The 7,299-nt window shown below is 57.3% G+C and overlaps 1 protein-coding gene across 18 annotated transcripts in view; it reads right to left on the bottom strand.

Moving 5' to 3' along the window:
• The window catches only part of JAKMIP3 (Janus kinase and microtubule interacting protein 3), a 94,915-nt gene extending 94,118 nt beyond the window's left edge, over positions 1-797 (bottom strand). For 17 of the 18 annotated variants that reach the window (XM_060404837.1, XM_060404843.1, XM_060404841.1 and 14 more), the window contains exon 1: positions 41-129. The gene's annotated coding sequence lies outside the window, so the exon portion shown is untranslated. Of the gene's footprint in view, positions 1-40; positions 130-398 lie in introns of those variants that run through there. The other variant, XM_060404839.1, reaches the window with a different exon arrangement.
• Positions 798-7,299: the final 6,502 nt, after the last annotated feature.

Here is a 7,299-nt window from a genome sequence, read left to right as displayed (position 1 = left end):
GCGGCGGCGCACAGGGCCAGGGGCGGCCGGGGCTGCTCACCGAGGCTCCCCGCAGGCGGGCGGCTCCCGGGCTCCGGGCGGCGGCGTCCGATGGCCCGGCTCAGCCATTGCAGTGGCGCTGCGGCGGGCGGGGGGCGCGCGTCACCGCGGGCGGGCGCCCCAAACCCCGGCGCTCTCCGCCCTCCCCGCCGCGGCGCGCGGGCCCGCCACACCCCCGCCGCACCTCCTCGCCTCCTTTTCTGCCCCTCTGGGTCCTTTCAGGGGCAGGTCTGCGGTCTGTTAAAATCGGGAGACCTCGTGGCAGAAAATAACCCGGCTGCGGAGGGAGGGCTCCGTGCGGCCCGCACGCCGCAGCCGGGCGCGCGGGTTCTTGGGGACGGTCGGGGGAGATCGCTCACCAGCGCTTCAGTCGGAGAGCAGCCGCACGTGTGTTTAACCGTTAACGCTCGGCAGCCCGTCTCCAAATGCTGCCCGTCTCCGCTCGGAGGAAGTGGTTTTTGGAGCCTCGCGGGGAGCAAATGAGCCCTGGCTCCGGGCTCGGATCCCCAAATCCACGGTTAGGACGCGCCTCCGGGGCCCCCTGGCGCCAGGACCCCCGCCGCCGCCGCTCCATCCTCCGGGGGCCCCTCTGCAGAGCGGGGAGCGGCCTCACCCCCACTTCTTGGAGTTGCTGGAGAAAGCAGAGTTACCAAACGTGGCAGGAAGGAAGAGTGAATCGCGTTTACCGAAGCCTGTGTACAGGGGAAAGCTCCCCGGTGGGACGCGTTCCTTCCCGGATGCCAGGACGCACAACCGGTGGGCTGATGCCACCGTCCGGAGCTCAGACGGCGGATGCGGGCCCTAAAGTGTGCCGGAGGCGGGGCCTCCCCTCAGTGTCCCGGCCGAGCTTTCCGGCCACAGGACCGCCGGTGCGGTTGATCGGCTGCCGGCTGAGAACACGTCTGAGAGACAGAAGCTTGGGCCCTCAGGTCCCCCGTCTGAATGACAGACACCGGGGAGGCCGGGGTCGCCCCGCCGGAGAGGAGAGTGTCAGGCCCCTTGGTTCCTTGGTGAGAAGCGATCGTGGTGGGGGTGGGGGGGGGGGGGGGGGGGGGGGGGGTAGGGTTAGTGTGAACTGAAGAGGGCACTCAGGAAGCCTCCCGACAGGAGGGAAAGCCAGGCCCAGATAAGCGTCCCCTCGGGGAGGTCCCTGGAGAGGAAGTGGCGACCCACTCCAGTATTCTCTCCTGGAGAATCCCATGGACAGAGGAGCCTGGTGGGCTGCAGTCTGTGGGGTCACAGAGAGTCGGACATGACCGAGTGACTAACACACACTCGCACGCAGGTCCCACGGGGTGCAGCAGGCTGGAGCCCCAGGGTGGGACCCCACACCCCTCACCGCTCCGTGCTGGTCTCACCGTCCACAGACTGTGCGCTGGGTGGCAGCAGCAACCAGACTGGCCTTGGCGGGGAGACCCAGGCTGGTGACCCGCAGACGGTCTGCATCTGCGCCTCCACTGGCGCTTGTCACGGGCTTTTTGTGCAGAGAGTGGGCTGGCTGGACAAGGCAGCTGGCCGACACGGGCAGAAAGGGCCATCGTCTCCACCTGACTGTCCAGCACACCCTGCGCAGCAGGACATCCAGTGAGATGCGTGCGGGATGCCTGAAGTCCATCCATTCCCCATACTTCTTCCCCAGACCTCCTTAACCCTGACCGCCCAAACCCGTTCCTTCAGTCCCTGACCATCAGTGTAGACAAATATCTCAGTCAACTCTCCCCCCACCCCCAAGGAAAAGCAGGGGCGTAACCAAATCTACGGCTTGAAAGTGGCCCACTGGGTAGACCTCCCGTCCCTGCCGTCACTGGGGCCAGTCGAGCCCAGCTGGGAAGCCGCCAGTCCTTTTCCAGCCGCAGCGTGACTACAGCAGACTCTGTTTTCATTGGTCAGCAGGCTGATTTAGGGAAATCCCCATGAAACCAGGGGCTCAGTCGGTAAAGAATCTGCCTGCAATGCAGGAGACCTGGGTTCGATCCTGGGTGGGGACTAGCCCCTGAAGAAGAGAATGGCAACCCACTCTACCAGTATTCTTGCCTGGAAAATCCCATGGACAGAAGAGCCTGGCAGGATACAGTCCACAGGGTCCCCAGAATCGGACACGGTTTAGCGACTAAACCACCACCACCACCAGCAGAAAACCAGATGCAAGTGGAGGGTGGGGAGAGGGCGCCTCCACGGGAAGCCGCCGCTCCTGCAGCTTACCTGGGCCTTAGGTGAGCTTGAGGGCAAACTCAGGTTACTCGGCTGGGGCTACCGCCCACAGAACAGGAGTGTGTTTTCTCACAGTGCTGGAGCCTGGAAGCCCAAGGTCAAGATCCCCACAGGGCTGGTTTCTGGCGGGGCCTCTCTGGTGAGGGTTAGTGTTGGCTAGGGTCAGCGTCCAGTGATTCCCTGAAGGTCTGACTGTCTTCCCCTCCCCCGGGCTCAGCGGGGGGATGTGGCTGCAGTCTTTCCAGAAAGGCTGAGAGGAAGGTTGCTGCTGTGTTTTTTTTAACACCCTGGGGCTAGCACAGGACCCTTCCCCAGGAATGCCCGACTTCCCTTAATTAGGACTCCGGGTCTTCAAGCTGATTCAGGTCTGATCACTGAGCGAGGGCCGTGACTTCTACGCAGTGACTCAGGGGCTGGCTGTGCTCACTAAGGACCCAGCTCGCTGCTTCAGTTAAATGGACCGAGGTGGCCCTCAGTGGGTTTCCTATCGACTTCAGCCCTGGGAACCACGTGGCGTTCACTGCCCCCCGAGGCTGCTGTGGGTCACGTCTCTCTAACGACCACCCAGCTCTTCTGCCGGCCGAGGGAATGCAGCCCATTCTGCACTTGGTGGGGAAGAGCTGGCAGGGGTCCCCTGCGCTGCAAGGTCCAAACCGTCCCCTGGCGTCAGGAAGCCCCTGCCTCGCTGACCCGCAGAGAACAGCCCCTACCTGCCCCGCTTCCCCCAGGGTCAGGCGCTTGTCTCACCAATGTCTGCACGTGGTAAGTCTATCCAAGACGCCCGGCTCCTAAAGGAAGTGCTCTCAACTTCATTCCACACTGAGTCCCACTCAGATTGCTCCGGCTAGCCCAGGGAATTCTGCTTATTCATGAGCAAGCAAATCCATGTTGAGAAATCAAGCCCAATTTAGCAAACCTATTTTTAAAAGGGCTGGAAACTGAAAGTCTGCTGAAAAATGGCAGTTGTAGGGTAGATAAGTAGTTTCAATGTCTCTGCTCATGGATACTTAGTCATAACAAAGGGGAAAGAGAGCGCCTACAGGAGAGAAGCAGGCAGACGCCAAATCAACCCGGAAATGGAAGTTACACCTGCAGACCAAGCGCCTCAGACTAGGAGAGCCGAGGAAAGCACAGATCGGCAGGTTCACACCCGAATCCAACTGTGAGCGACTGTCGACAAACCCACACCAGGGACGTCTCCGCAAACTAGCTGCTAGCCTCGAACGCAAGGCCGTGAAAGCCAGAAGCCGAGGGACTATGCCAAACAAAGGAGGCTGAAGAGCAGTGGCGGCCGCTCAGGGCCCGGGCCTGTTTCCCCCAGAAGAGCATGTTTAGGGGCGTGCGGACTTGGAACAGCAAGTAGCATGTCCACGTGAAACCCCCGAGTTTGATAGCTACTCTGCAGTTAGGTGAGAGCCTGTCTTTGTTTTCAGGAAATACACGCTAAAGCATTGGGGTGGAGGGTTGATGCTCAGAAATGACTCTCAAATGGTTCAGAAATAACATATATATGCACACGTGCATGTGAATGGAGAGAGATAAAGCAAAGTGGTAAAATATCAGCATGTGGGGAATCTGAGCAGCAACTTTTTTGTAATATTAGTGCAATTTTCAGCAAGTCTAAAACTATGTCAAATTTAAAAGATTTATATATACATGGAAAACGGATTCACTTTTCTGTACACCTGAACTAACACAGCTTTGTAAGTCAACTATACTTCAATAAATTTTAAAAAAGAGCGTAAATGAAAGTTTTTCACAGTTATACTGCTCCCACCATGACCTAGTGCCCGTATATTACATTTCCACACACACTCCCCACCATTCTGTCACAATATATTAGCAAAGTCTGCAGTTTCTTTAATGCGCAAATGGGGCTCTTCTCAGGCTTGACTTTCTCAACTTATCTTGCTGAAATGCAGTTGGCTTACAATACTGGGTTAGCTCCTGGTGCGCAGCAAAGTGATGGAGTGATGCACACTGCGTGCACTGGTTTGAGTCTGCTGACCGCAGACTCCCCACCCGTCTCTCCCCCACTCCCTCCTTCCTGGCCACAAGTCTGTTCTCAAGCTCTCTGTGAGTCTGTCGCCACTTCGTACATAAGCTCATTGGTTTAGATTCCACGTATAAGTGATATCACAGAATGTTTGTTTCCTCTGTGACTTCCTTCGCTCAGCACGATCATCTCTAGTTTCATCCACATTGTTGCAAACGGCACTCTTTCTTTATTATGATTATTTTTGGCTGAGTATTAGTCCATGAGGCCTTCCCAGGGGGCACTAGTGGTAAAGAATCCACCTGCCAACACAGGAGACGTAAGAGACGCGGGTTGGATCCCTGGGCTGGGAGGACGCCCTGGAGAAGGGACGGCGCCCGCTGCAGTGTTCTTGCCTGGAGGACCCCACGGACGGAGGAGCCAGGAGGGGCTTAGCCGGCACACGCACGCACACTGCCCCACGGTACGCGCACCACGTCTTCATCCGCTCATCCGCCGACGGCCGCTCAGGTCGTCTCCGCGTCTTGGCTATTGAGACTGGTGCCGCTGTGGATGTGAAGACGCGCGCGTGTTTGAATCCCAGTGTTTCTCTGTTTATCTGTGGCTGGCCTGAGACTCTGTGGCTGCACTGGGCTTTCTCTCGGGGTGAGCGGGGGCTACTCTCTGGGTGTGGGGTTCTCCCTGCAGTGAGAAAACTGACTCAGAAAAAAATGAATCTTTTAGAACATGAATGAAAAAAGTCTTCCCCCAAATAAAACTCCGAGCGCAGGTGGCTTTATCGGCAATTTCCACCTAATGTGAAAGGGACAAAAGATAAGCCCTTACACGAGCTCCTTCAGGGAACGGGGGAAATGCTAACAATCCCCACTCCTTTCACGGGAGCAGCAAGACCTGATGAGAACAGCGGGAGAGGTGCCCTGATGGTCCAGTGATCAAGACTGGGTGTCTTCACTGCCGTAGGCCTGGGTTCAATCCCCGGTTGGGGAACAAAGACCCCACACGCTGAGGCGTGCATCTGAGCAAAACAAAACAAGAGCAGCGAGAGGCAGGGAAGCCACAAGTCAGTGTCCCACTAGTGACCGCGCGAGTGTGGGTGGGGGACTGGATGCAGGGAACGCAGCCGGATGAAATCCAGCGCCGATTCATAATTTTAAAAATCTAAGCAAATTTGAATTTGAAGAGAATTTTTCAAGATGGTGAGGATTATATAAAAAAAAAAAAGAAAGAAAGAAAGAAAGAAAAGCAAAGGCCACCTTGAGGACCATCACAGTGGAGTGAGCATCGCAATAAAATAAAGGACGAGAAATAAGCGTGCTCACAGCCAGAGAATCTATTCTACACTCTGCCCGGGCCCTAGACGCCATAGTCCTGGGTAATGATAGTCGTGAACACGAGTTTTAAAAGAAAGAAAGGCTCTTTCTTTTCTCCAGCACCTTGTGTGTACTCTGGCTTCTCTTCAGACCGTATGAATCCTTCACCTTTTACAGGGTGTCACACAAAATCCAAAACTAAGCCAGATCCAACGTTGCTCACGTGTCTGAGGTGCTGCAAGCACAGAGCAAGTGAGGCGCGTGCTGTCAGCGTCAGGACGGCGGCCGCCTTTGGGGCAGGGGCCTGCAGAGGGCTCACGGGGAGGCACGCTCCCTTCCGGACTGGGGTCCTGGGCTCACGAGTGTTTATTTTACAATCATTCTTTACGTTTCACACATACGACCTATAGATTTTCCCATTTTGCAAGAAATACCCTGGTTTTTTAAAATGCCAGTGGAAAACCAGGGATCTCCCACATGAGCAAATAATCACCAGAGTGGAGGGAAGCATACGAATGACCCCTCTCCCTCCCTTTTTCCGACACTGAACTGAGTCCAGAGAGAGGGGGTGCCCTGCCTCCAGCCGTACCCCTGTGCCTTCCTGAGTCCCAGCCCAGAGTCCTTTCAACGCAGGAAGTACTGATGTGTTATTGTGACGAATCCCCTGGCTGAAACCCAAGAGTTCAAATGCCAGCATCTTTAGACGGACGGCCACGCTGTAGCAGCGGCACCTGGGGGCAGAGGCCCCTCTGCCTCCTGGGGGTCCTGGTGGGGCTGCAGGAGGCGGGCTCTGTGCCCGAGGCTGCTGGAGCACTTCGTCCCCGCAGGGCCCCGGCTGCGGGCCCTGGGCTTCGACAGCTGGCCCAGGCAGCCACTGCTGGTGGGTGGGAAGCTTTCAGGTGTGTTCCGATGGAAAAGCTAATGTGCTGGCCGCGCGCTATCCAGCAAGACAGATTGTGGCTGAATCCAAGCACCCAGGACGAGGTCTGGCCCATCCTCTTGGCTCTGTGCTCCGTCCGGCGTCTGCCCACGTGCGGGCTCTTCCAGGTGGCAGGAGGTTGGGCACTGCAGTCCCTGGACAACCGCTACCCCGGACCACTCCCCACGGGTCTGGGGCAACACCTGTGAGCTCGGCTGAGCCACTCAGAGACCAGAGAGTATTTCCAGAAAAAACCCAGGAGGGGCAAAGACAGCGGGGACCATCCACTGGGATGACTTGGAAGGAGCCCCGTCTGCTCCAACACCACACTTCAGCGGCTCTGGGCGATCCATTCTTCAGTGTAACTCATTGAAACTGACTCAGACTCGGTGAGTCAGCCCCTTGGGGGTCCTGGGGGCCGCACCACAGCGTCACACACTTGAGACCCCCTTTCTGAGCAAAAAGCACCAGGCTGTCTGGTTGTTCTGACACTGGGCAGGTGCTCGTGGAGGATGGACAAGGTACCAGATGCCATTTCAGCCTCTGTCCTCAGGGAGCTCATGTTCCGGGGGGAGGGGGGGACAGGAAGATGTTAAATCATCAGCTTGTAAGGCTTTGGAGAGAAGTTCACGCAGGTAAAGCGAGTGAGGAGACCCAGCGATGGTGGTAGGGGGTGGGGGTGTGTGTGTTCCTGTTTCACTAAGGAGGTCAGCTGGCCTGATGAGGCCACATCTGAGTGAGCAGGAAGAAAGAGAGAGCAGGGCTGGGCTCTGGGGGGGAGGGGGGGCATCCTAACAGCAGCAGGCAGTGCGGAGACCTGAGCG

The sequence above is a fragment of the Ovis aries genome, chromosome 22 (genome assembly GCF_016772045.2).
Source record: "Ovis aries strain OAR_USU_Benz2616 breed Rambouillet chromosome 22, ARS-UI_Ramb_v3.0, whole genome shotgun sequence".
NCBI classification, from domain to species: Eukaryota; Metazoa; Chordata; class Mammalia; order Artiodactyla; family Bovidae; genus Ovis; species Ovis aries.
Note: the sequence above shows the minus strand (reverse complement) of the source record. Positions and strands in the feature narration are given on the sequence as shown.